The 19,339-nt window shown below is 38.9% G+C and overlaps 1 long non-coding RNA gene across 1 annotated transcript in view; it reads left to right on the top strand.

Annotated features, from left to right (window-relative positions):
• LOC125965405 (uncharacterized) overlaps window positions 1-19,339 on the top strand; it is a 128,857-nt gene that overhangs the window by 68,553 nt on the left and 40,965 nt on the right. Inside the window, exon 2 of the long non-coding RNA XR_007479240.1 lies at window positions 8,738-8,796. This is a non-coding gene — a long non-coding RNA (uncharacterized LOC125965405). The remainder of the gene's footprint in view (window positions 1-8,737; window positions 8,797-19,339) is intronic.

The following is a 19,339-nucleotide window of genomic DNA, read 5'->3' as shown; positions in this document are numbered from 1 at the left end:
GTGCCAGGCACTGAGCTAGGTGATAAAGATATAAGAGCAAAGTACATAGACTTTCTGTGCTTGGGGAGCTTCTAATCTAAAAGGGAAAAAGAATAATAAAGTCTAAGTGCTGTGCTAGGGGAAGACAAAATGCTGTGTTAGAAAAGAACAACATGAAATAGAGGTCAAGGATGCTGTCCAGGTAGAAGTTGTATCTAACGTGAGAACAAAGGCATGAGTAGGAATTAGCCAGGTGAAGCCATAGGGAGAGTACTGGGGAACAGCATAGGCAAAGGCTCAGAGGCAAGAAAGGGCCCAACAGGCTTGAAAGGAGGAACTAATAGGAGTTAAGTATCTCTGGAGTGTATAGTACAAGAGTTAGAAGGGAGAGATAGAACCTTGTAAGCCATGGTAAGGAGTTTAGATCTCATCCCTAGGACAATGGGATGATACTAAAATTTTAAGCAAGGGAATGAGATGATCAGATAAATAGGCATTTTAGAAAAAAATCACTCTGGCTACAGAGCAAGAAATAAATGGGCAAGAGGAGGCAGACCGGGGATAAGACTTGAGTCAGGAAAACGTTTTAGAGTATTATGATGATAAAACAAGACCTGGAGGTAGCTCAGACTCAGATAGGACAGTGGGACTGTAAAGAAGTGAATGTTTTCAGGAGATACTGAGAAAAGAGAATCAGGAAGTGTTAATGATTGATGAGATGGAGTCATTGTGGGAGAAGAAAGAATCAAAGGTGACTCTGAGATGAGATAGAGGATATAAAGTAGAGGGCAAAGGCTCCTGTTCCCTGTTGTGTGGAATAGGGGGTAGGACAGAATATGATCACTGACACAATAGAAATGCAAAGATGCAAGAGAGGCATGAAAGCATAGTTCCCTAGGGATAAGAGACTTGGAAACATCTTCAAGGTTAGGTGGCATTGGAGTTGGATTAAGATTAGCAGGGACTGTTTGTTTGGAAAAACCAAAAGGGTATTTTTATTCTTCGGTGATTTCAGTTCCATAGCTTGGATCTTTTTCAGTGGCCAGAGTCCCTGGAGCAGGCAGTGCTTTCAGGAAGCGGCACTGACAGTTGAAAGTCCAGAGGTACCTGTTCATCGGGACCTGGAATTCCTGACTGAAGTCATCTGTGGCTCCGTGTAACATTTCTCAAGCTGTAGATATTTGAGGTCACGTCCAGGCCTTTGTCAGCTAGGGAATTGCTGCTCTGAAAGCGTGCTTAGGTTTTTTTTGTTGTTTGTTTGTTTGTTTTTGCGGTACGCGGGCCTCTCACTGTTGTGGCCTCTCCCGTTGCGGAGCACAGGCTCCAGATGCACAGACTCAGCAGCCATGGCTCACGGGCCCAGCCGCTCCGCAGCATGTGGGATCTTCCCGGACCGGGGCACGAACCCGTGTGCCCTGTCTCGGCAAGCAGACTCTCAACCACTGCACCACCAGGGAAGCCCTGAAAGTGTGCTTAGTGAAAGCCTTGTCAAAGTTGTCAGAAACAAATCACTCTCCCCACCCCCTTAAAATTTCTTAAAAAAAAAAGATAAAAGACACACTTTCATATAATTTTCCAAAGCTTTGCATACCAGATTTTGCTCTGGGGTAGATATTGATGTAACATCAGACCTCAAAGAAATAAGCATTACTTTTAGCCTGGAATCTGAACACTGACCCTTTCTGCTTCAGCCCTACTCACCTGAACTTTGCAATCAGAATTTTCAGCAGCACTGTGAAGGCTCAGAGAAGAGTTAACAGGCCTTTTAAATTGCCCGCCCAGCACATGTGGGATACATCTTTAACCACAAAGTATGTTTTCTTTAAGGCCTTTCCTCAATTGTGAAAACTGAAATTTAATAAGGACTGAGGAAGCCTGTAAATCAAACACAATAAAATATTAAATTATGTACCTTACTCCAAGTGTGGTACATATATTTTATCATTGAAAAGTATGGGTCTGAGTATTCTGGAAATTCTGATTTCTTGGGCAGTTTGGGGGTGTGGAACAAAGCTGCATTAGTTTTCAATTTTCAGAACATGATGTTAGTGATTACATTAACTTAATCTAATATTATTTCCCATATTTAAAGACAGAATGAGAACCTTGTGTTTAGATTGTTGTTGGCTTTAAAAATATAAATGTGAATGTATGTGTGTGAGTGTGTGTATATGTGTGGACATACATAAAGAAATAAGGGCCTGGCTGGCTTTCCATATAATAGGCCGAGTTATTAGTACAGCTGCACATTCTGTGTCTCAGGGGATTAGAAGCTCAGCCTGAAATCTCATTTAATTACAGAGCATTGACTACCATGGACCTCTTGCATCTGGACCCAGAAATAATAGAGAGAATTTTGTTTGAATGGTTTGTAGTGTTCAGGCTAGAAACACATGTAGTTCAATTTCTAACATTTGGTTAAGAACAAAAAGCAAAAGTTCACAGATGGTTAGCTTAGCCTATTATATTATTTTACTAAGGTTCCTTGACTTTCTTCTTCTTTGAGGACTTAAAAAAATGCAACCTATTCTCTTTTAGATGTGGAGGTAAAAGGGCACCAAATTACTCAGTTCATCTGTAAATGAATTTAACAATAATACCTACCTCACAGATTATCATGGGGATGATGCCAGGTAATGAAAGTGAAAGGACTCCACAAAATACCAAATGCAGTTCAATGTTAGTTAAACACTATTATTACTCATTCATTCCTTTATTCACTCAGTAAAAACTTTTGAGCACCTAGTAGGTACTGAGCACTATTCTAGGTGAGAGAAATAGAGTGGTGAATAAGAAAGATATGATTTCAGCTCTACAGCAGTTTACACTGTAATGAGGGAGCCAGATGACAAGATGATTTTAGAGCATAATGAGTGCTGTGAAAAATATGAAGCAGGATAAAGTGATAGACAGTGGCTATGGGGTTCCTTTGGAAAAGTAATCTTTGCGCTGGAGACTGAATGAATTAAATGACGAGAAGTCAGCCATTGGAAGGGCAATCCAGAAAGTGAGAAAAGCAAATGCAGTGGCCTAAGCTGGGCCCGTTTGAGGACAAGAGAAGACCACAGTGACTGGAGCGTGGTGAAGAGGGAGAGGGATACGAGGTGAGTCGAGAGAAAGGCAGTGGCCCAGTCTGGTAGGCCTTGCTAGAGTTTGGAATTTTATCACAAGGGCTACGGGAAAGCATTGGAGGATTTTAACCAGCTAAGGAATATGTTCTGAATTGCATTTTTTTTTTTTCATCATTCTGGCTGCTGGGTAGAAAATGGAGAGAGGTGGTGTGGGGAGTGGCCAGAGTTGTAATGGAGACACTAATTAAGAGGCTATTATGATAGCAGAGGTAAGATGAATGATGGCTGCACTAGGGTGGTTACATGAGAACAGAGAAAAACAGGCATCCCAGCGGAGATGTCAAGCAGGAAGCTACATATATGACCTGGAGTTCAGGGGCAAGATTTGGGTTAGAGGTGTGAATGTGAAGGTCGTCAGCAAACCAATGGTAGATAAATCCTTGCGGGCTGAATTGTCACACAGGGAGATCAGAGAGGGAGGAAGAGAGGGCCAGGACTGAGCTTGGGAATATCCTCAAATTTAGAGGAAAACAGAGGAGGAAAAGCCAGCAAAGGTGCAATCAATGAACAGAGCAGGGGGCAATTCAAGAAAGGATGGTGTTCTGGTAGCCAAGAAAATAAAGTACTATGAAAAGGAAGGATTAGTCAATTGAGTCAAGTGCAACTGAAATGAAGAGGAAGATGACTACCTGAAGAATTCAGTGGATTTGATGACCTTGATAGGGAAACTAAAACCTGATTATAGTAGGCTACAAATAGACTTGAACTTGAGGAAGTGAAGAACGATTTTAGGCAATATTTCTTCAAAGTTTTATAGGAAGGATCAAAGAAATGAGACTTGGGTCAAAAAATATTTCTTTAAGTAGCTAATACTAGCTACTAGCTACCATTTTTTGCCCATTCACTATGTGCCAGTCACTATGTAATTTCATGTCCCTGACATTTTAATCCTTAAAATTCTATCAGTTAGATATAGTATAATTTACTGTTGACATGTGAGTCACCTGAAGCAAAGAGATAGGCTACCGGCCCAAGACCCTACAACAAGTAAAAAGAAGAGCCAACATTGGAACCCAGGTCTGTCCCCTTTCAAGGCCCATGGTTTTCCCATGAAACTCCAATAGCTACAGACCTACGCTCTTAATCATATTCTCCAGCCAAATGTCTATAAAGCTGTGCCATGGATATTGACTCAATGTGTTAGTTAATATAATCTGTGTATGAAACATATCTGATTCCCACTGACCCTGGCTAATGATTTCATATAACTGGAAATTCAAAAGTGGGGCAGGCCCCAGAACAACATGAACAGCGGCTCATCAAGGACCCGTCTTCCTTCCTTCTCTGTGTTCTGCAGTCCTCAGCCCTGGTCTCATCTTAGGCTGGTTCCCCTCATTCACACTGGATACCTTCTGGTGTAACATGCCGTATGCTCCATTGTTTAAATCAAGAACAGATAGAAAACCTCTCTCTAAGCACAGAGCACAGCTGCAGTCTGTTTGAGCCAAGTGAAGCCATGTACCCCTTCGTCAGTCATTAGGGAACTGTCAAATATTAATTGGCTTAGACAAAACAAAACCTTTCTCTGGAACTGAGGGTCAAAGGATAAACTTTCAAAATCGGGTTCTATCGGGAAGGGATAGGAGATAGATATTGGATAAGAATGCCTAGGCTCTGCCTGCAGCTACAATCCTACTTAAGTCCTCTATGAAGGGCCAATTTACATGTGCCCTCTCCACAATAATTTAGGGAACACAGCAACAAAGCCTGGAGAGTTATTAGAAATTTTGTCATATCCCTTTATAGCATTTCTGAATAAGGAATTCTGTCACATGTTCCCATGCTTCTTTCTATTTGCTATTTTGACTGCGGGCCACTTCCAGGACCACTAATAATACTTTGTACTCAAGAAAAATGAATTGATCTACGATTTGGATGGGGGTTTTCTTTAGCCTAAGGTTTAAGATGGTGAAATACTGAAGGGAATAACTTTGTCTTCTAACACTTACTTTGGTGTTCTTGACTTACACTGGGTGCTGAATAACAATGGTTGTCTGACCTTCCCTTGGAAAACATTGGAAGCTTTCAAATGCAACTATTGGTAAATGTTGGGTCATCTTTACACTTACATGTGTCACTAATGAGATACATATGGATATAGGCAAAATCAACAGTTTTTTTTTTTAACACCTTTATTGGAGTATAATTGCTTTACAATGTTGTATTAGTTGCTCGTGTATAACAAAGTGAATCAGCTATATGTATACATATATCCCCATATCTCCTCCCTTTTGCATCTCGCTCCCACCCTCCCTATCCCACCCCTCTGGTGGTCACAAAGCACCGAGCTGATCTCCCTGTGCTATGCGGCTGCTTCCCACTAGCTATCTATTTTACATTTGGTAGTGTATATATGTCCATGCCACTCTCTCACTTTGTCCAAGCTTACCTTTCCCCCTCACCGTGTCCTCAAGTCCATATTCTACGTCTCCATCTTTATTCCTGTCCAGCCCCTAAGTTCTTCAGAACGTTTTTTTGTTTTTGATTCCATATATATGTTTTAGCATACGATATTTGTTTTTCTCTATCTGACTTACTTCACTCTGTATGACAGTCTCTAGGTCCATCCACCTCACTAAAATAACTCAGTTTCGTTTCTTTTTATGGCTAAGTAATATTCCATTGTATATATGTGCCACATCTTCCTTATCCATTCATCTGTCAGTGGACACTTAGGTTGCTTCCATGTCCTGGCTATTGTAAATAGAGCTGCAGTGAACATTGTGGAACATAACTCTTTTTGAATTATGGTTTTCTCAGGGGATATGGCCAGTAGTGGAATTGCCGGGTTGTATGGTACATCTATTTTTAGTTTTTGGAAAACTCCATACTGTTCTCCATAGTGGCTGCATCAGTTTACATTCCTACCAACAATGCAAGAGTGTTCCCTTTTCTCCACATCCTCTCCAGCATTTATTGTTTGTAGATTTTTTGATATTGGCCATTCTGACCGATGTGAGGTGATACCTCATTGTAGTTTTGACTTGCATTTCTCTAATAATTAGTGATGTTGAGCATGCTTTCATGCGTTTGTTGGCAATCTGTATATCTTCTTTGGAGAAATGTCTATTTAGGTCTTCTGCCCATTTTTGGATTGGGTTGTTTGTTTGTTTGATTTTGAGCTGCATGGGCTGCTTGTATATTTTGGAGATTAGTCCTTTGTCAGTTGTTTGTTTGTAAATATTTTCACCCATTCTGAGGGTTTTCTTTTCATCTTGTTTATGGTTTCCTTTGCTGTGCAAAAGCATTGAAGTTTCATTAGGTCCCATTTGTTTATTTTTGTTTTTATTTCCATTTCTCTAGGAGGTGGGTCAAAAAGAATCTTTCTATGATTTATGTCATAGAGTGTTCGGCCTATGTTTTCCTCTAAGAGTTTTATAGTGTCTGGCCCTTCATTTAGGTCTTTAATCCATTTTGAGTTTATTTTTGTGTATGGTGTTAGAGAGGGTTCTAATTTCATTCTTTTACATGTAGCTGTCCAGTTTCCCCAGTGCCACTTATTGAAGAGCCTGTCTTTTCTCCATTGGATATTCTTGCCTCCTTTATCAAAAATAAGGTGACCATATGTGTGTGGGTTTATCTCTGGGCTTTCTATCCTGTTCCATTGATCTATATTTCTGTTTTTGTGCCTGTACCATACTGTTTTGATTACTGTAGCTTTGTATTATAGTCTGAAGTCTGGGAACCTGATTCCTCCAAGTCCGTTTTTCTTTCTCAAGATTGCTTTGGCTATTCGGGGTCTTTTATGTTTCCATACAAATTGTGGAATTTTTTGTTCTAGTTCTGTGAAAAATGACATTGGTAGTTTGATAGGGATTGCATTGAATCTGTAGATTGCTTTTGGGTAGTAGAGTCATTTTCACAATGTTGGTACTTCCAATCCAAGAACATGGTATATCACTACAACTGTTTGTATCGTCTTTAATTTCTTTCATCAGTGTCATAGTTTTATGCATACAGGTCTTTTGTCTCTTTAGGTAAGTTTATTCCTAGGTATTTTATTCTTTTTGTTGCAGTGGTAAATGGGAGTGTTTCCTGAATTTCATTTTCAGATTTTTCATCATGAGTGTATAGGAATGCAAGAGATTTCTGTGTATTAATTTTGTATCCTGCTACTTTACCAAATTCATTGATTACCACTAGTAGTTTTCTGGTAGCATCTTTAGGATTCTCTATGTATAGTATCATGTCATCTGCAAACGGTGATAGTTTTACTTCTTCTTTCCAATTTTCATTCCTTTTATTTCCTTTCATCACTGATTGCTGTGGCTAAAACTTCCAAAACTGTGTTGAATAATAGTGGTGAGAGTTGGCAACCTTGTCTTATTCCTGATCTGAGTGGAAATGGTTTCAGTTTTTCACCATTGAGAATGATGTTGGCTGTGGGTTTGTGATATATGGCCTTTATTATGTTGAGGTAAGTTCCCTCTATTCCTACTTTCTGGAGGGTTTTTTATCATAAATGGGTTGAATTTTGTCGAAAGTTTTTTCTGCATCTATTGAGATGATCATATGGTTTTTCTCCTTCAGTTTGTTACTATGGTTTATCACATTGATTTGCATATACTGAAGAATCCTTGCATTACTGGGATAAACCCCACTTGATCATGGTGTATGATCCTTTTAATGTGCTGTTGGATTCTGTTTGCTGGTATTTTGAGGATTTTTGCATCTATTTCCATTAGTGTTATTGGCCTGTAGTTTTCTTTCTTTGTGACATCTTTGTCTGGTTTTGGTATCAGGGTGTTCGTGGCCTTGTAGAATGAGTTTGGGAGTGTTCCTCCCTCTGCTATACTTTGGAAGAGTTTGAGAAGGATAGGAATTAGCTCATCTCTAAATGTTTGATAGAATTCACCTGTGAAGCCATCTGGCTTTTGTTTGTTGGAAGATTTTTAATCACAGTTTCCATTTCAGTGCTTGTGACTGGTCTGCTTATATTTTCTATTTCTTCCTGGTTCAGTCTCAGAAAGTTGTGCTTTTCTAAGAATTTGTCCATTTCTTCCAGGTTGTTCATTTTATTGGCGTATCGTTGTTTGTAGTAATCTCTCATGATCCTTTGTATTTCTGCAGTGTCAGTTGCTACTTCTCCTTTTTCATTTCTAATTCTACTGAACTGAGTCTTCCCTCTTTTTTTCTTGATGAGTCTGGCTAATGGTTTATCAATTTTGTTTATCTCTCAGAGAACCAGCCTTTAGTTTTATTGATCTTTGCTATTGTTTCCTTCATTTCTTTTTCATTTATTTCTGATCTGTCTTTATGATTTATTTCCTTCTGCTAACTTCGGGGATTTTTTTGTTCTTTCTCTAATTGCTTTAGGTGTAAGGTTAGGTTGTTCATTTTTGAAGTTTCTTGTTTCTTGAGGTAGAATAGTATTGCTATAAACTTCCCTCTTAGAACTGCTTCTGCTGCATCCCATAGGTTTTGGGCTGTCGTTTTTTTATTGTCGTTTGTTTATTTTTTGATTTCCTCTTTGATTTCTTCAGTGATCTCTTGCTATTTAGTAGTGTATTATTTAGCCTCCATGTGTCTGTATTTTTTACAGATTTTTTTCTTGTAATTGATATCTAGTCTCAACCTTGTGGTTGGAAAAGATCCTTGATACGATTTCAATTTTCTTAAATTTACAGGCTTGATTTGTGACCCAAGTATGATCTATCCTGGAGAATGTTCCATGAGCACTTGAGAAGTAAGTGTATTCTGTTGTTTTTGGATGGAATGTCCTATAAATATCAATTAAGTCCACCTTGTTTAATGTGTCATTTAAAGCTTGTGTTTCCTTATTTATTTTCATTTTGGATGATTTGTCCATTGGTGAAAGTGGCGTGTTTAAGTCCCCTTCTATGTTTGTGTTACTGTCGATTTCCCCTTTTATGGCTGTTAGCATTTGCCTTATGTATTGACGTGCTCCTATGTTGGGTGTGTAAATATTTACAACTGTTATATCTTCTTCTTGGATTGATCTCTTGATCATTATGTAGTGTCCTTCTTTGTCTCTTGTAATAGTCTTTATTTTTTTATTTTTTATTTATTTTTATTTTTTTTTTTTGTGGTACGTGGGCCTCTCACTGTTGTGGCCTCTCCCGTTGCGGAGCACAGGCTCCGGATGCACAGGCACAGCGGCCATGGCTCACGGGCCCAGCCGCTCCGCGGCATGTGGGATCTTCCCAGACTGGGGCACGAACCCGTGTCCCCTGCATCGGCAGGCGGACGCTCAACCACTGCACCACCAGGGAAGCCCAATAGTCTTTATTTTAAAGTCTATTTTGTCTGATATGAGAATTGCTACTCCAGCTTTCTTTTGATATCCCTCTGCATGGAATATCTTTTTCCATCCCCTCACTTTCAATCAGTATGTGTCCCTAGGTCTGAAGTGGGTCTCTTGTAGACAGCATATAGATTCGTCTTGTTTTTGTATCTATTCAGCCAGTCTATGTCTTTCGGTTGGAGCATTTAATCCACTTACATTTAAGGTAATTTTCTATATATATATTCCTATTACCATTTTCTTAATTGTTTTGTTTTTGTTTTTGTAGGCCTTTTCCTTCTCTTGTGTTTCCTGCCTAGAGAAGTTCCTTTAGCATTTGTTGTAAAGCTTGTTTGGTGGTGCTGAATTCTCTTAGCTTTGCTTGTCTGTAAAGGTTTTAATTTCTCTGTGAAATCTGAATGAGATCCTTGCTGGGTAAAGTAATCTTGGTTGTAGGTTTTTCCCTTTCATCACTTTAAATATGTCCTGCCACTCCTTTCTGGCTTGCAGAGTTTCTGCTGAAAGATCAGCTGTTAACCTTATGGTGATTCCCTTGTATGTTATTTGTTGTTTTTTCCTTACTTCTTTTAATATTTTTTCTTTGTATTTAATTTTTATAGTTTGATTAATATGTGTCTTGGCATGTTTCTCCTTGGATTTATCCTGTATGGGACTCTTTGCACTTCCTGGACTTGATTGACTATTTCCTTTTCCACATTAGGGAAGTGTTCAACTATAATCTCTTCAAATATTTTCTCAGTCCCTTTTTTTCCCCTCTTCTTCTTCTTAGACCCCTATAATTTGAATGTTGATGCATTGAATGTTGATGCATTTAATATTGTCCCAGAGGTCTCTGAGACTGTCCTCAATTCTTTTCATTCTTTTTTCTTTATTCTGCTCTGCAGTAGTTACTTCCACTATTTTATCTTCCAGGTCACTTATCTGTTCTTCTACCTCAGTTATTCTGCTATCGATTCCTTCTAGAGAATTTTTAATTTCCTTTATTGTGTTGTTCATCATTGTTTGTTTGCTCTTTAGTTCTTCTGGGTCGTTGTTAAATATTTGTTTTATTTTCTCCATTCTATTTTGAAGATTTTGGATCATCTTTACTATAACTACTCTGAATTCTTTTTCAGGTAGACTGCCTATTTCCTCTTTCTTTGTTTGGTCTGATGGGTTTTTACCTTGCTTCTTCATCTGCTGTGTATTTCTCATTTTGCTTAACTTACTGTCTTTGGGGTCTCCTTTTTGCAGGCTTCCGGTTCATAATTCCCATTGTTTTGGTGTCTGCCCCCAGTGGGTAAGGTTGGTTCAGTGGGTTATGTAGGGTTCCTGGTGGAGGGGACTGGTACCTGTTTTCTGGTGGATGAGGCTGGATCTTGTCTTTCTGGTGGGCAGGACCACGTCCAGTGATATGTTTTGGGGTGTCTGTGACCTTATTATGATTTTATGAAGCCTCTCTGCTAATGGGTGTGGTCGTGTTCCTGTCTTGCTAGTTGTTTGGCACAGGGTGTCCAGCACTGTAGCTTGCTGGTTGTTGAGTGGTACTGGGTCTTAGCTTTGAGATGGTGATCTCTGGGAGAGATTTTTCTGTTTGATATTACTTGGGGCCAGGAGCTCTCTGGTGGACCAATGTCCTGATCTCAGCTCTCCCACCTCAGAGGCTCAGGCTTCACACCCAGCTGAAGCACCAAGACCCTGTCAGCCACACAGCTCAGAAGAAAAGGGAGAAAAACAAAATAAATAAAGTTATTAAAATAAAAATAAATTATTATTAAAAAATGATAAAAAAAGGAAAGAAAGAAGAGAGCAACCAAACCAAGAAACAAATCCACCAATGATAACAAGCACTAAAAACTATAGTAAAAAAAAAGAAAAAGAAAAACGGATATACAGATCCCTAGGACAAATGGTAAAAGTAAAGATATACAGACAAAATCACACTAAGAGATATACACATACACACTTACAAAAGGAGAAGAAGGAGGGCTTCCCTGGTGGCGCAGTGGTTGAGAGTCCACCTGCTGATGCAGGGGACACAGGTTCGTGCCCTGTTCCGGGAGGATCCCACATGCCATGGAGCGGCTGGGCCCGTGAGCCATGGCCGCTGAGGCTGCACATCCAGAGCCTGTGCTCCGCAACGGGAGAGGCCACAACAGTGAGAGGCCCACATACCGCATAAAAAAAAAAAAGGGAGAAAAAGGAAAAAAAAAAAAAAATATATATATATATATATATAAAAGAAAAGGAAGAGAGCAACCAAATCCATAAACAAATCTACTGATGATAATAAACTCTAAATGCTAAACTAAGATAAACGTAAAACCAGAAACAAATTAGATGCAGAAAGCAAACCCCAAGTCTACAGTTGCTCCCAAAGTCCACCGCCTGAATTTTGGGATGATTCGTTGTCTATTCAGGTATTCCACAGCTGCAGGGTACATCAAGTTGATAGTGGAGATTTAATCTGCTGCTCCTGAGGCTGCTGGGAGAAATTTTCCTTTCTCTTCTTTGTTCCCATAGCTCCTGGTGTTCAGCCTTGGATTTAGCCCCGCCTCTGTATGTAGGTCACCTGAGGGCATCTGTTCCCCGCCCAGACAGGATGGGGTTAAAGTAGCAGCTGATTAGGGGGCTCTGGCTCACTCTCGCTGGAGGTGAGGGAGGGGTACGGAATGCAGGGCGAGCCTGCTGCGGCAGAGGCCGGAGTGATGTTGTAACAGCCTGAGGTGCACCATGTGTTCTCCCGGGGAAGTTGTCCCTGGATCACGGGACCCTGGCAGTGGCGGGCTGCACAGGCTCTCAGGAGGCGAGGTGTGGATAGTGACCTGTGCTTGAACACAGGTTTGTTGGTGGCTGCAGCAGCAGCGTTAGTGTTTCATGCCCGTCTCTGGTGTCTGTGCTGTTATCCATGGCTCGTGCCCATCTCTGGAGCTTGTTTAGGTGGTGTTCTGAATTCCCTCTCCTCGTGCACCCACAACCACTGGTGTCTTGCCTCTCAGGCAGTTCCACACTTTTTCCTGGACTCCCTCCGGCTAGCTGTGGTGCACTAGCCCCCTTCAGGCTGTATTCACACAGCCAACCCCACTCATCTCCCTGGGATCTGACCTCCGAAGCCCAAGCCTCAGCTCCCAGCCCCTACCCGTCCCGGCGGGTGAGCAGACAAGCTTCTCAGGCTGGTGAGTGCTGGTCGGCTCCGATCCTCTGTGTGGGATTCTCTCCGCTTTGCCCTCTGCACCCCTGTTGCTACGCTCTTCTCCGTGGCTCTGAAGCTTCCCCACTGCCACCCCGTGTCTCCACCAGTGAAGGGGCTTCCTAGTGTGTGGAAGCTTTTCCTCCTTCACAGCTCCCTCCCAGAGGGGCAAGCCCCATCCCTATTGTTTTGTCTGTGGTTTTTCTTTTTTCTTTTGCCCTACCCAGGTATGTGGGGAGTTTCTTGCCTTTTGGGATCTGAGGTCTTCTGCCAGCGTTCAGTAAGTGTTCTCTAGGAGTTGTTCACATGTAGATGTATTTCTGATGTATTTGCAGGGAGGAAGGTGATCTCCAAGTCTTACTCCTCCACCATCTTGAAGGTCCCTCAAATCAACAGAGTTTAAGTGAAAAATAGAAACAAATCCCATGGCAATCCTAAACAAAGATTTTTTTTTTACTAAGATTTTCATATTATAGGAAAAACAGAGTAGCAGTCATACAAATTTTTTTTTAAATTTCCCAGTCCAACTTCATCAGATAATGTTCCACCATATGCTTAATTTAGTTTAAAAATTCAGTCAACTAAATGGGTAAGATAATTTCCTAATCTAAATACAATAATATTAAAGAGATAGTTTACATAATAATAGGATACATTTCTTTATTTATAACTTTAGTAGTATTTGATGAAGTACCTATAGGAAGTTCTCTAGGGAAAGAGAGAACTAACCTTTAGATTATTTACCATGTGCTAACTACTATACCTATTGCTATATTTACATTAACTTGCTTAGCACTCACTGCTATCCTGCAAGATATAACCTATATTCAATACAGAAATGAGAAGACTTTGGCTCAGAGTTTAATAAAACCTATTCAGGTTTACATATAATGATGGAGTAATAAGTTGGGCCTCAGGTCAGTCTGTCTAAAGAACAAATATTCTTCTTACTTCTTTATACCACCTGTTTTACATAAGCTAGAGGAGACCATTCCCCATCCCACACAAGACTGAGTACCATATGATACACTTCCATAATATGCATTGTAGGAAACTCCTGTAGGATTTAACACATTTGTTTAGTGACAGATTCCCATGTAGAATCTAGTCAATAGGCTCCATGAGGTCAGATCCTCAGTCTGATTATCACTTTATAAATTCCTGTATCTCACACTCAGAATTTGAGTCCTTAGTCAAAATCTGTTAACTGGCAGCCTTAAGAGAACATCTTTATAATTTAAAGAAAATACTAGGCAAGAATACAATGATTCAAGATCTACAAAGCAAGCTGCAGTCTGTCAGAGAAAAATTATCTTAAAAAGCAGCCCATGTCAATCCCTCTTGAACTCTTGGTGGGAATGTAAATTGATACAGTCACTATGGAGAACAGTATGGAGGTTCCTTAAAAAACTAAAAATAGAATTACCATATGACCCAGCAATCCCACTACTGGGCATATATCCAGAAAAAACCATAATTCAAAAAGACACATGCACCCCAATGTTCATTGCAGCACTCTTTACAATAGCCAAGTCATGGAAACAACCTAAATGCCCATCAACAGATGAATGGATAAAGAAGATGTGGTACATATATACAATGGAATATTACTCAGCCATAAAAAGGAATGAAATTAGGTCATTTGTAGAGACGTGGATGGACCTAGAGACTATCATACAGAGTGAAGTAAATCAGAAAGAGAAAAACAAATATCGTATGTTAACACATATATATGGAATCTAGAAAAATGGTACAGATGAACCAGTTTTCAAGGCAGAAATAGAGACACAGATGTAGAGAACAAACGTGGACACCAAGGTGGGAAAGCGGGGTAGGGGGGATGAATTGGGAGGTTGAGATTGACATATATACACTAATATGTATAAAATAGATAACTAATAAGAACCTCCTGTATACAATTTTTTTAATAAAATTTTAAAAAAGCATACCCCCCCCTAAAAAAAAGCAACCATGTCTGATACAACTCTAAAGCAGACTCTGTCAGGTCTGTGGAAGCCAAAATATTCTGTGCCTATCATTCCTGCCATCCTTGGTCACCACCCCAAAATGTACACACATCCAGACAGCTATCCAGTCAGCTCACTCCTTCATGCTCTGTGCTTCCTCTCTTCTGACCCAACCTCTATCCTCCTTTACTTCCAAACCATCCCGCTGCAAAACCCTATGTACCTTATTCCAGAGTAAACAGATTCCCTTCTACCCTCAGCTGCTACACAGAACACTTCCTATACTTCCTTGCTTTACTAAAATTTGGTGCATCTCCCAAGGCCACTACTTCTTTGGTTGCCCTTTCAAGGGCCATCTTCCCGTATGCCATATTCCATAGCTCTCTCCCAAATACCATGTTACATAGCTCTAAGGCATGGGTTTTGCATTCTTTTCACTCACCAGTGCATTTTTCAAACCATTATTTCCCAGTCCTTAAGTTTAAAAGATATGTTTGTCATTTGAGATTCATGTTGTTTAACATATCATCAGTTCCTCCTAAACCATCCACCACTAACCACCCACCTGGTTATGGTCTTAATCAAAGCTTTTGGCCTCTGTATCATAATGGTCCTCTCCACCCCAAGTCTCTTCCAGAGATCCCAATTAAAATCCATGTATAGTAGCTACTTTCAGCTCTTTAAAGTCCTTCATTCCTGCTATGCCTGCCCTTGGACTTCATTTCTCTCCTGTCTCTACTTTATTTTTTACTTAGTCTACACCTCATGATCTATCATGTCACCCCTCTCATAATACTCTTCTCAACAACCTTGCCCCATATCCTCCCATCACACTATCCTAGGAAACCCCACCTTTAACTTCTATGATCTACCAGGCAGTATTGGAAAATGTAAGTTCACAGTGCATATTGGTATCCCTTCATATTCTAGATCTTTGATTTTCACTTGGTTTCTAGCACTGCCTGTAAACCATATATTCCTAGTCAGCAATCTCCTCTTGTCAAATACTAGTAATAATTTTAAAACTTCATCAGTCTTCTCAGGCAACATGCCTCAAACCTCCTATCTCACTCTTAAGACATGACCTCACCTCCTACTTTAGGAAGAATGAAGAGACAATCCTATGAGAATTTCTTTAGCTTCCCACTCTCAGATCTACAAGACTAACTAAATCTATCCTTGTCTTTTTCTTCTTTCTGTCTCAGTGGAAGAGTTTCCCCTCCTGAGGCTGATCCTTAAACTTATGCTTTGACTTCCAACTAAGTTTTCTAACCAACCCACTGCAACTACTCTTACCAGTTACCAATGACTCCTTGTTGCTATTCAGTGGATGGGGTTCTGTTCTTAACTTACTTGATTTCTGTGAACCTCTTTCTCCTTCTTGGAACACTTTCTTCTATTAATTTTCATAACATCACACTCTCCTGGTTTTCCTACTACATACCTGTCCATTCCGCAGTATCTTCCTCTACCTGCCCTACAAGTGTTGTTCTACTATAAGGCTCCATCCTTGGTTATCTTCTCACTCTACACATTTTTGCTGAGTAATTTCACCCATTCCTATAACCTCAATCACCATCAATATCAGCAGTCTTTAAATTTGTGATCAGTCCATTTGAGAATCTGATGAAAATTCTGGGCCTTGTCCCTAAAAACAAGTGCACAAGCAGAAATTTTTCCAAACCATTTTAGGAGGTTCATGGACACCCTGAAACCTATTGATGGACCTTTCCGGATTTCCTGATCTACAGTGCTAACAACCCCCAAACCTTCATCTCCATCCATGTCTCTTAGACAAGACTCATATATCACACGGCCAACTTGATATCTCTAATCAAATATTCCACCAGCACCACACACTCAACATATTTAAAACCTACTATTTTCTTCCTACCCTAAACCTGATACCTACAGATTTGCTTTTTTTGTCATTCAATATGGTTTTCTTTATTGGGTCTTGTGCAATTTTGTTAAGTTTATTCCCAGATAGTTTAAATTGTTTCCATTGAGAATGAGATATATTTCCCATTTCTATTTCTAGGTGCTTACTGCTAGCACAGAAAAAAAGCTATTTTTTAAAATATTTATCAAATATTCAGGTATCTTGTTAAATTTTACTAGCATTTTTACTATAGTCTCTTGGATTTTCTAAATATAAATTCAAAGAATTGGCAAAAAAAGCTAGTTTGTTTTCCTTTTCTAATATTTATGATGATTATTCAATGTTCTTGTCTTATTGCATTTGCTAATCTGGCTACTGAAAGTGTGGAATCAATAGTATTGGCATCATCTAGGAGCTTATTAAAGATGAAGAATCTCAGCCCCATCCCTAGACCTACTAAATCATAAGCTGCATTTTAAAGATCCCCAGGTGACTCATGTACACAGTAAAAATTGAGCATACTGCTATAGAATATTCAAGACAATATTGAATAATAACGATAGTAGCTTGCATTATCTATTTACTGGTTTAAATTGAAATGGGCTCTATGTTTCACCATCTAAATGATTTTGGTAAATGTTTTTTATAACACAAAAATAATTTTTTCTCTTGCTCTCTTAGAATTTTTTATTTAGAATGACTGCTTAATCAGAGTTCTTTATTATCAAATTTCTTTATATATGATAATGTGTAAAATTTCTTTATATATATGATAATAATAGTCTTTCTACCTTGATTAAGTTAACATAATTAATTACATCAACAAATGGTTCAGTTACACCAACAAAGTTAATGTATCTTTTGATATATTACTCGATTCTATATCTTAATATTTTATTTTAATTTTTTCTTCTATATCCATAAACAACTTGTCTCTAGCTTTCTTTATTGGTTTGAGGTATCAAATTGTAGCTGTTTTTATAAAATGATTTGGGAACTATATTTGTCATCTTTGTCAGTAGACAGGAACAATGGTTGGCAAACCTAGTTTGCACATTAGAATTACCTGGGGAGCTTTAGAGAAATATTAATGTTCAGACCTGTCTCTTAGAGGTTCTGATTCAAGTAGTCTGGGACTCACCAGAAAACAGTATTTTTAATTAAATTAAATTTTTAAAAAACAGCTCCACAGGTGATTCTAGTGAGTCTTTAGGACTGAGAAATACTGGTCTAAAATCCTTTAAATAACTTGAGAAGATTAAGTACAATTTAGCCATTATCTTGTCAATGGGTGCTATTTAGTCACCTTCTCAGTTTCTTTTAATGTAATTGTTCCATTAAAACTTCCCATTTCTTTTTAAATGAATTTTAATAAACTTATATCTTGTTCTCTACGAGGTTAAGGACATTTCTTTCTATTCTCATTTTTCTGAGAGTTTTTCTTTTTTTAATCATGAATGGATGTTCAATTTTGTCAAAGGCTTTTTCTGGATCTCTTGAGATGATGATGCAGTTTTACTTTTTTAGTCTGTTAATATGGTGAATTACATTGATTGACTGTGAAATGTTGAACTAGCCTTTCCCTCCCAAGATAAATCCCACTTTATTGTGACATCCTTTTTATATGTTGCTGGATTCTATTTGTTAATATTTTGTTGAGTGGGGAGATATCACGAAACTCACCCTTACTGGTCATTCTTCATTTTCCTCCCCATAAGTTTGCTATTGTTACTTCTCAAATTTTTCAGATGCTTCATTGCTTTTTGTAGTCTATTCAGATTTTCAGTTGGAATCAGTGGAAGAGATAGCCTGTGGTACTCTTACTCCATCTTGACTACGACCAGAAGTCTGTCACTTTCTTTGGATATTTTTTGTAAACAGTACATCCAATTAGCCTGCTTTTAAATGGAGAATTCAATCTATTTACATAAAGTTCATATTCTTGATTTTATTTGTTTCTTTTTATTTTATTTATTTGTACTTTTTTTGGTCTTTGGATTTTTTCTATTGTCTTAATTATTCCCTACCTCCACAATCTCCTGTTATTTAAAAATGCCAGTAGGGACTTCCCTGGTGGTCCAGTGGTTAAGAATCCACCTTCCAACGTGTGTTCGATCCCTGGTCAAGGAACTAAGATCCCACATGCTGTGGAGCAACTAAGCCCGTGCACCACAACTACAGAGCCCACACGCTCTGGAGCCCATGAGCCACAGTTACAGAGCCCATGCGCTCTGGAGCCTGTGCACCACAACTAGAGAGAAGCTTGCACGCTGCAAGGAAAGATCCTGTGTGCCACAACTAAGACCTGACTAAGCCAAAAAATAAATAAATAGATAAATAAATATTTTTTAAATAATATAAAAATAAATAAATAAAAATGCCATTGTAATTTTTCAATTCATAAATATTCACTTTCCCTTTCCTGGAGGTCATAAGCGAGCACCTTTTACTCAACTATTACACAAAAGTAGATACCAACTGTTTTCTCTCCAACAAGGCATTGGTCTTTCATTTCTTTACTCCTTTCTTTAAAGAAATGCTCTTTAGAACACATTTTCTTTTGACATTATATTCCCCCTCCCAAAGGAGTCTTTTCCCATGTTTTTTTTCTCTTCCTTTCCTCCTGTTTCCACCTAGGTTGTACAGAGATTTAGTACTTTGTTTAGTTCCAGACTAGCATTATATTTTGCAGCACATGTCCTCTATTCCAGGATCATTGTCTTAGCCCTTGCATTATGTATAATGATTATACATTTAGATAGATGGGAAAATACATTTTCCTCCTTTGCCCCTCCCTATGTCCTCATCATCTTTCCTTATCTTGAATTCTCTCTTCTGATTAATTCCATTTTGGTTACAGTCTCTACTCAAATATTTTCTTCAGCTTTGGTAGAAAGATAATATATTCAGTAACTCTTTATATATTTGCAAACAACTTTTTACATG

This window comes from Orcinus orca, chromosome 9, assembly GCF_937001465.1.
Source record: "Orcinus orca chromosome 9, mOrcOrc1.1, whole genome shotgun sequence".
In the NCBI taxonomy this organism is placed as follows: domain Eukaryota; kingdom Metazoa; phylum Chordata; class Mammalia; order Artiodactyla; family Delphinidae; genus Orcinus; species Orcinus orca.
This window is presented reverse-complemented; position numbering and strand designations above follow the sequence as displayed.